Below are 10132 nucleotides of genomic sequence, written 5' to 3'. Positions count from 1 at the left end.
CCCTCGGCCCTGGCCCCGCCCCGACGCCGCCGCTGAGCGCGGGAGCGCTCGGATACCGCGTGGCCCCGCGCGGGCACCCCAACGGGCGCAGCGTGGCTCTTGGGCCCGGCCCGGCCCTGCGGGCTGCGACCTCGCCAGGCCTGGGCTCCCGGTCCCGCAGGGTCACCGCGCCCAGGCCGGCCTGGGCCTCGCTTGCCCTTCAACCCTGGCTCCTCCACCCCAGTGCCCGCCTACCTGCCCCCCTGCCTGCCCACTGTCCCTCAGTCCCCAATGGTCACCTACGCCTGCGGCCCTGGGGGGGTGGTGTGAAGGCCAGGGACCGGCTCAGGTAAAGGCCGGCCACGAGCTCAAGACCAGAGCAAGTCTGACACCAACTTTCTATGCGTTCAGTGCTTGCCCTGATTGCAGCCCAGCGCAGTGAGAGTCTGGAAGGTTGCAGAGGAGGGGCGTGTCGGGTCCTACTGTCCCACCTGTGTGGGTGCTGTCTCACCTTCATGTGGGTGACACATTCATCTCACACGTACCCATATACTGACAAACACACATGTGCATGCATATATAAGAAAACTGGGTGCAGCTCCAGGGACACCCCTCACGGTCCTGCCTGACCATCCAGGCAGCAGTCCTATATGTTCAGTGTGGCCTGAGTGTCCCACTGAGCCCTCGGTACGCCCCTCCCCTGAGGCCAGGGAGCATCACAGGACATTGGAGGTTTCACATGGGAGGCACTTGGGAGGTCTTCTGGTCAAGCCTGGTTACCAGCCACTGCCAGGTCTTTGCTGGCTAAGAGACAACGTCTCTTGCTATCACCTCGTGCTGTCCACTCCTGCCTGCTCACATCGGCCTCACTGTCTGTGAGCAGACACTTTTGGGGCGTTTCTAATCACTGCCTGGCCAAGCTCCCCACCCCCACTCTTTAACCCATCGGAGCCCCAACGGCAGTAACGTGGCGGCCAAGCCCGTACACCCCAAGTCTCCCTGAGCCCAGCCTTTCCAGCATGTCAGCCTACAGGGATCCCCTCGGGATCCCCTGTCTCCAAGGGACAGGACTTTGCTGCTTGCTCACTGGTTTGCTGCTGTCCCTGCCTGGAGCAGGCCCGGCCCTGGGGCCCTGCACTGTGCAGGGACTCAGAGCAGAGTGCGTGGAGCAGAGCCTGGCATGGGACAGGTTCTGGCAAATATCCGTTTGACCATTGATAGTATAACAAACACATAGTCCCCTGCAACTGTGCCTGCCCCTCCGGCAGCCCATCCTCACCGGGCAGAGGCAGGGGACCCCAGACTCAGTGACATCTACACTGGGGCACTGGCCATGGGAGGTAGGAGAGTCAGGGCAGACCACCTCCCCTTAGTAGCCCGGCTGGGCCGGACCTGATGCAGACCAGGCAGGACAGACCAGGATACAGTGAGGCACCTATGGAAACAAGCCCCGGGGATGAGCACTGGATGCTGGCTCAGAGCCCTGGGCTGCCAGACCCACGCCTGACAAGCCCCTGAAGGCAGGAAACACCCAAAACTCCAGGTCCTGCACATGCTAGCTCACCACCACAGTAGGAAGACCCCTCACCTGCCTTCAGCGTGTGTGCACGCTCAGGGTTGAACACACACATTAGGGCCGTGTATTTGCTCTACTGGGCGGGAGGCTGCTTCACTGTGCCTGCCGCCCTCGGCTCGTCTCTGCACCTCAGCACACTTATCTAGGGCTCCGTCACCTCCTACGGGCACTTCAGGCACAGCCTTGAGCTACCCAGATTCCAGGGAGCAGTCACAGTGGAGGTCGTGGAGGAGACTGCGGGGTCAAAGGGCATCTTTGGGAGGTATGCGAGGCCATGAAGGGGGGTCTTTACTTAGGTCTCTCTCGGGCATCTGTTTACAGTTCGTGTTTTTCTTTCCAAATCTGTTATCTCAGAAGAGGGCAGGTCTGTACATCCGTGTTCACAGCAGCCTTATTTGTGATGGCCCAAACCTAGACCCAGATGTCTGTCAGTGGGTGAGCGGCTGAGCACGTGGAGGCCCGGCCACGCTACGGAACACCACCCCTTCATCCAGAAGAACGAGCTCCGGGTACAGCCACCCGGGCGACTCCCCAGGGCAGTGTGCTGCGTGAGAAAAAGCCAGTCCCCTAAGGCTACGGGCATCCCAGTTCCATGGATGCAGCTCTATGGAAAGGGCAGCATCTTAGAAACGGTAGACAAACGAAGGGTTGCCAGATGTTAGGGTCACTGGGTTGGGGGAGGGAACGAAGCCGGTGTAGATCTAGGGAGACAATGCCCAGGGACCCTCATGGAAATGGGAAGGGGGGGTACACAGTGCCCACGTTCCCGTCCTGGTTGTGATCTCGTCCGTGGTTTTGCCAAATGCCGCGATGGTGGGAAAGCAGGCAAAGTGCACGGGGGATAGCTCTGTATTATCTCTTATGATTCCACATGACTCTCTAATCGCCTCAGTAAAATTCTCAATTAAAAAATGACATCTGCGGGTGCCTGGGGGGCTCAGTAAGTTAAGCGTCCGAGTTCAGCTCAGGTCATGATCTCACAGTTCCTGGGTTCGAGCCCCACATCGAGCTCTGTGCTGACAGCTCAGAGCCTGGAGCCTGCTTCAGATTCTGTGTCTCCCGCTCTCTGCCCCTCCCCCCCCTCAAATATAAATAAAACATTAAAAGATAATAAATAATAAATAATTTTAATGACCTCTAGGGGCACCCAGCTGGCTCAGTCATGCAACTCTTGATCTCAGAGTCATGAGTTCAAGCCTCACATTCGGTGTCGAGATTACTTAAATAAATGAAAACTGAACATAAAGGACATCTATAGACAAGCTAAACACTTAATAAAGTACTGCTCTCCAGCCCTTCTCTACACGTCCCTCCAGATGCATCACTGCCAACATCATGTCACATTTGCCTTCTTTCTGTGCATTTATATTTGCGTATGGGCCGGGGCTCCTGGGTGGCTCAGTCACTTGAGCGTCCGACTCTTGATTTCAGCTCAGGTCATGATCTCAGGGTCGGGGGATCGAGCCCCGCATCAGACTCGGCACTGAGTGTGGAGCCTGCTTAAGATTCTCAATCTCTCCCTCTGTCCCTCTCCCCATATGCTCTCTCTCCCCGCCCCCTCTTCAAATTAAGTAAGTAAATAAATAAATAAACAAATGTATATGTCTGCATATTTGTTTATATTGAAAGTGAGTTGACAATATCCAGGCACTTTCCCTTCAAACAACTCAGCAGCACCCCCTAAGAAGCAGGACCTTGCCCTACTTAACAATAACCCACCCCTGCGCCCGCCAAGCAGACAGTCATGGACAGAAGGATATTATCTAATACACATCTCACTGTCGAATTACCCTTGTCCCCAAATAGTCCTGTACTGCTGGCTGTCACATTGCGTCTGTTCATCACATCTGCCTACACTCTTTTAATCCACAACAGACCCTCGATCTTTTGTTTTGCTTGTTTTAATTTTTCATGACACTCGCATTTGGTAAGAACCCAGACCCATTTTCTTTAGACTGTTCAATAGTCTGGTTCTGCCTCCGCCTTTCCGGGATTAAATGTTCGGATCAGTGAGGCAGCAAAGGCGACAGCCCATCAGGAGGTCCAGGACATCAGCTTGTCCTGTTAGTGGGGAGTGAAGTCTGAACACTCGGCCAGGGTGGGTTCTGCCAGCTTCCTCCGTGGCCAAGGTCCCTCGTAGAGTGAATAAACCATGTGTGGGGTAGTTCCTTGAGACTGTAAATATGTTTTTCAATGACCATTTACCCAATGGTTTTAGCATCAGTTGACGGTTATTGTCTGAATCCGTCGTTACATTCATGATTGCAAAATCATGACTTCCTAATTTTATCATTTCCTTCACATTTACTAGGCATTTTCTTGGTCAAGAAATGCCAAAAAAATTCTTAAGCGTTGGGGCGCCCGCATGATTCAGTCGTTTGGGCTCGTGACTTTAGCTCAGGTCATGATCTCGCGGTTCATGGGTTCGAGCCCCATGTCAGGCTCTGTGCTGACAGCTGGGAGCCTGGAGCCTGCTTCGGATTGTGTCTCCTTCTCTCTCTGCCCCTCCCATTCATGCTCTGTCTATCTGTCTCTCTCTCTAAAATAAACACTAAAAAAATTAAAAACAAATTCTTAAATGTTGATATGAATTCATAGATTCTTTTTCCATTCAATTATTCTTTTTGATGGTCAAATTGATCCAAATTTAGCCAGTGAGACCTCCTTAAAGCTGGCTCCTATGCTCCCATTTTATTTTATTTATTTATTTATTGAAGGGGGATGACTTTTATTTTTATATTATTTCAACTTAGAAGAAAGTTGCAAGGGGTTACCTGGGTGGCTCAGTTGATTAGTGTCCAACTCTTGATTTCAGCTCAGGTCACGATCTCATGGTTGGTGAGTTCCAGCCCCGCGTCAGGCTCTCTGCTCACTGTGAGGAGCCAGCTTGGGATTCTCTCTCTCCCTCTCTCTCTCTCTCTCTCTCTCTCTGCCCCTCCCCCACTCATTCCCTCTCTCTCAAAATAAATAAAACACTTTTTAAAGAAGAAGGAGGGGGGCGCCTGGGTGGCTCAGCTGGTTGAGTGTCCGGCTTCAGCTCAGGTCACGATCTCACAGTTCATGAGTTTGAGCCCCGCATCAGGCTCCGTGCTGACAGCTCAGAGCCCGGAGCCTGCTTCGGATTCTGTGTCTCCCTCTCTCTTCTCTGTTCCTCCCCCGCTCATGCTCTGTCTCTCCCTCCCTCCTTCAAAAATAAATAAAAACATTTTTTAAAAATTAAAAAGAAGGGGCGCCTGGGTGGCACAGTCGGTTAAGCGTCCGACTTCAGCCAGGTCACGATCTCGCGGTCCATGAGCTCGAGCCCCGCGTCGGGCTCTGGGCTGACGGCTCGGAGCCTGGAGCCTGTTTCCGATTCTGTGTCTCCCTCTCTCTCTGCCCCTCCCCCGTTCATGCTCTGTCTCTCTCTGTCCCAAAATAAATAAAAAACGTTGAAAAAAAATTTTTTTAAATAAAAATTAAAAAGAAAAAACAAGAAGGAGGAGGAGGAGGGGGGAGGAGGAGGGAGGGGAGAAGGAGGAGGAAGAGGAGAAGACAGTTGCAAGAACAACACAAGGAACTCCTGTGTGTTTCTTAGACTCGCCAATTATAACATGCCGCCCACTTGTTTTATGATCTCTCTCTCTCTGTAGATAAGTTTTTGATGAACTATTTGAGAATAAATTGGAGATACCGTGCACCTTTGCTGCTCAGCGCTTCGGTGTGTATTTCCCAAGAGCCAAGCCAATCTCTTACAAATCACCGAACTTCTACACGCCATTGGGAAATCTAACATGGATACCGTACTCTGAGCTGGCCTGCAGGCACCTTTCTCAGTGACATCTTCCCTGCGTCCTTTGGAGGTTTCCATTCTGCTCTGAGCACTTCACTTCTGCCACTCAAGATGTCCTAGGTTCACCCAGGACGTTCCCTGCCCCAGCCATCTAAATCTGCCATTTCTCAAGGAAGCCCCGGTCTCCATGAGAAGGGAGTGGGCTTCAGAAGCCAAGGCCTGGGGCTGAGCGTGCTCAGCGTTATGGAGCCCCTCTGCCTTCTACGACCTCGCCAGGGACAGAGCTGGCATCCTCATGGCATAGAATGTCTCTCCCTCCAAACCACACCTCGGGCTTCTTCCTCTCCCCTCAGTCCATATTTATATTTGGTTGAACAATATGAAATTACCAATATTCAACCATCTTTTATTCTACAAAAGAAAAAAAAAAGCAAATCTACATGGTTCAACCAGGTATCCCTTTCTCCACAGTGACAATGCTTGTTTTCAGTAACATCAGTGTGTTTACTAACGTTCTCTGTTCCAGGGCACCTGGCTGGCTCAGTCAGTAGAGCATGTGACTCTTGATCTTGGGGTCATAGGTTCAAGCCCCACATAGGACATGGAGCCTACTTTAAAAAACAAAACAAGGGACTCCTGGGTGGCTTGGCCAGTTAAGCGGCCCACTTTTGATTTCGGCCCATGATCTCACAGTTCGTGAGTTCGAGCCCCACGTAGGACTCTGCAGTCACAGCACACATGGAGCTTTGAATCCTCTGTCTCCCTCTCTCTACCTCTCCTCCATCCCCACTCTCTCTTGAAAATAAATCATGTTAAATTAAAAAAAAATTTAAAGCAGCAACAAACAAACAAAACTTCCCTCCAAATCGCCACAGCAATCTGGCTAATAACTACCGACCTACTAAGGAAATTTCAAGATCTCTTTGTAGTTATTTTTGTCCTCAGAACAGATACCGCTAAAGAAGTACAGAGTATAGTGTTCAAGTTTTATTTGAATTAATTCTCTTTTTCTGTGCAGTTACGGTCATCCGGCGCATAGATTCATTTATTTCTGAATCTTAGGGTCTTTTTTTCACCTTTTTTGATTGAATGCTATGTTTGGTTATACAAGATATTTATGTGCATCAAAAGTTACAAGTATAACACAAGACAGCCAGAAAGGATCACTCCCTCTTGGTCCATTCCTACTCACCCCATAGAAAACCATCCTCTTTCAGTTCTGGGGTAGCCTTCCCGTGTTTCTTTTTGCAAAGATAAGCAAGTGCATGTATCGGAATGCTAAGGGACATGGGCGTAAATTCTTCCCCTCCTTCCTTCTCACCCAGCGGGTGGCACAGATGTCCCCTTGTGTGTTATTTTCACCGCAGCCCACATGACCCTGCTCGAGGACCAGTTCGACCTCGTACACGGCACCCAGAGTGCCGAGCGTCCCCAAGTGGATGTTGTAGGGAAGGTCACAAGCTGGACAGCCTAGGGAGGGGTCGGGGCGTGAACTCCGGGCTGCATGGAGGGTGGGGGTTGGTTCTTCACTTGTAAAAGGACAGTGGCAGCAGCCCTGACTGCCGAGGAGACGGGGCCAAGCCATAGAGCACATCACAGGCAGTGAGTGCCCCACAGTGGGCCTCCGCTGGCCCTGAGCCAGGCCGCAAGACCAGGTTGGGGTCCTCGCCCCAGGCGGCACAGAATCTCCTGGCCTGGCCCGACCCAAATCCTGAGGGAGGAGGAGAGCAATACAGGTTACCTTCCTGGGCATTGCAAATGGGGCCAAGGCTGTATTTTCCAGAGAAATGATGGCTCAAAGAAATGATGTGGTTTTATTAGGACCTCAGGTCATATGTTGTAGGTTACAAGCGCCTGGCTGGCCTGGGAAACAAAGCTCCTATTACCTGCAGGGGCAAGTAGTTTTTGAGGGTTCACCTTGTGCTGGGCCCCTGGGGGAGGCACGGCCCTGCCCCGTGCCATACTTACAATTTGGCAAAATGCATTTGGAAGATACGTATAAGGGTACCTGTGTGGCTCAGCCGACTAGGTGTCCGACTCTTGGTTTCAACTCAGGTCATGATCTCACAGTTTGTGGGTTTGAGCCCGCATCAGGCTCTGCTTGGGGGCCGTGGAGCCCGCTTGGGATCCTCTCTCTCCCCCTTCTGTTCTCTCTCTCAATATAAATAAGTAAAAAAAACTTTAAAAAATATATGTACATATGTGTGTGTTTACATGCACATACACACACGATCGTGGTTACATGGCATTTTTAACTTAACCAGCCTCATCTATTTTCCAACATAGATCTTTCTGGAAATTATCTGTGGTATCGTTAAGGCAGTGACTTCTCACTGCCAGAGAATGAAACAATGACTCCGGGCGACCTCCACACTCACCACTCTGCTCTGAGTCATGAGGGTCCTGGGGCAGCTGTTCTCCTATCATCTGCCCCACCCCCCAGAAGACAGCCTAGGGACAGGGCTCAGGTGAGCCAACAGGGTCCCTGCCTCCCCCCCCCCCCCCCCCGCATGGAGCGAGGTGGGTGGCCCCCAGGCACTAAGAACGTCACACACACACACACACACGCACACACACACGTGCTAGAATGATCAGAGTATTGATTTCATGAAACAGTTGAGTTTCTAAGTCGCCACCCTGCCGGCTGGCAAAGTGACATACTCAGCCCCAGTGCCCTCTTCTGAAATCTGGAGGGGCCCCAGCACTGTCCCTACCTACCCTCTCACGGGTTCTGAACAGCGAATGCCCTGGGCTGGGAGGGCAGGGATCGCTGCCTCCCCGCTCCTTCTGGCCCCTGTCCTCCCTCCTCCAACAACGATGCGGTAGCAAGACAGCTGTTCCCAGAATCTGCTTTGAATTAAAAAGTGGTGTGGCCCTTTAAGAGAAGCATCTGCCGCCCCCGCCCCCGCTGCCCCCTTTGATGTCGCTGGCGCTGAAAGGTTCCCAGTGACGAGATCTGAGGGTTTGTTTCTGCCTCCCTAGAGGCCACGTGCAGATCACAGGGTGGGAGGGAGGACGGGCCGAAGGTCACATGGCCCGGCCTCCCTGGCCTGCAGCCGCTATTGCAGCCGGCACTGGGGACCAGCAGGCCGCACGGATGGGGACCAGCTGGCCTGGAGCTCATTAGGGTGCGAAGGAGCCAGCAGCTGGCAGAGCCGAGGGGGAGCTGGCTCTGGCCCTCCCCATGGGACCTGACCTCCCCAGGCCCTTCCTCACCTGTACGGCAGGGGTGGGGCACGCACTGGTGCCCTGGGGACACCTGCGACACCCTGGGAAGCCCCATCTCCACAGATCTTCCAGAAGCACCTCCCATCCCCATCCCCTTCCTCCTGCCAGCTTTGGAGGGTGGCCGTTCCCAGGTGGGCCCTGACACTCCAGTTAGCCAGGGGGGCAGCCACATCCGGGAGGGTCCTCCAGCCAGGACCATCCACCAGGCAGCTGAGGCTTTGCGAGGAGGTGGGGGGGCAGGATGGGGGAGGGGCGCAGAGAGGCAAGCAGGTCTTGCCAAATAACCGTGCATGGGACCCAAGGCCCTCAGGGGTTGAGTCTGGGGCCAGGAAAGCCTGCACTGGTCCTCTGTTCACTGGGATGGGATGGGAGGCGGTCACAGGGGGCACTATGATGTAGCTTCCTCTCGCAGCCCTGGGGGCCCTCACCCCTACGTGAATGGGGCTCTAACTCCTGGGCTCTCTCAATCCCAGGATAAGGGGTATATATATGGTCCCTTCTGCCAGGTGATCCCAAGGCTGCTCAGGGCAGGCCTGTGAATGGCCACCTGATTCTCAGGAGAGGACATGTCCCCACATCGGGCCTAGAAGTGTCTGTAAAGGGCCTAGACCCACACACCCCCGCACCAGGCAAGCCGTTTTGCTAATCAAGGTCTGGGAGTATGAGGCCAGGGGGGATTTTCTGCTAATGAATGGGGGTGGGGGGACCCTGGGGGAACCCAAAAGAGGGTTCAGATTCTCTGACTGCAGGCTCTGGCCTTGAGGCCCCTTCCCTGGCTCAGAGCTGGAGATGGGCTTTTGCCTGGCCAGGGAGCAAGGCCTCCTCTCAGAGCAAGCCCCTGGGGGGAGCAGGATTGTCTGCCCTCTGGGGCCTCAGAGGCCAGCAGCTGGGGTGCGGAGCTGCCCAGGTGGCGGAGAGCGAGGCGAGGCGGCTGAGGCCGGCAGGCGGCATCTGGGCCCCAGACGGCAGGCAGGCCACAGCTGGAGCTCAGAGCAGCCCTCCTGCTATGCAAAGCCAGACTCAGGGCCCTCAAGGGGCCCCAGGAGGGAGCCAGCCGTGCTGTGTAGGGCGGTCCCACATCTGGGCAAGGGCACTGGGTCCACAGCTGCCGAATGACCGGAGGTCCCGGAGGCCCGGCCCTCTGGCCACGCTGTTGGTCTGAAAGGCCTCACACGGGGTTTCAGGTGGGACCCCCGCACCACGGACTGCCCTCCACCGCGCCCTCTTCCCTCTCCCTCAGTGGCTTCCGCCAGCCTGGGCCCTGAACCTGCCCCAGCTTGGGCCCTAGCTCTGTTTTCCCCCAAACGTTTGTTCATTCTCTGCCTGCCGCTTCCCAGGAATTGGGCACATGTTGACACATGGAACACAGCTCCCATCAGTTACCCGTGTACTCACCTGAGGTCTCCGGCTCCCTCCCCCTTGTCTTCCTGCCCAGGCGGCAGCCCCTGCACCCCCAAACCATGTCTGGGGATGCCCCTCCTAAAGAAAAGAACCCCCCCACTCCGGGTTCTCAGTTCCCCAGCTTCCTTGCGGTTGAGCATACGCCAGATCTGAGCTTAGCTGGGAGCACCTGCCCCCCT

Source organism: Prionailurus viverrinus, chromosome E1, assembly GCF_022837055.1.
Source record: "Prionailurus viverrinus isolate Anna chromosome E1, UM_Priviv_1.0, whole genome shotgun sequence".
Lineage (NCBI taxonomy): Eukaryota > Metazoa > Chordata > Mammalia > Carnivora > Felidae > Prionailurus > Prionailurus viverrinus.
The sequence above is the reverse complement of the archived record's forward strand: the minus strand, read 5'-3'. Positions refer to the sequence as shown.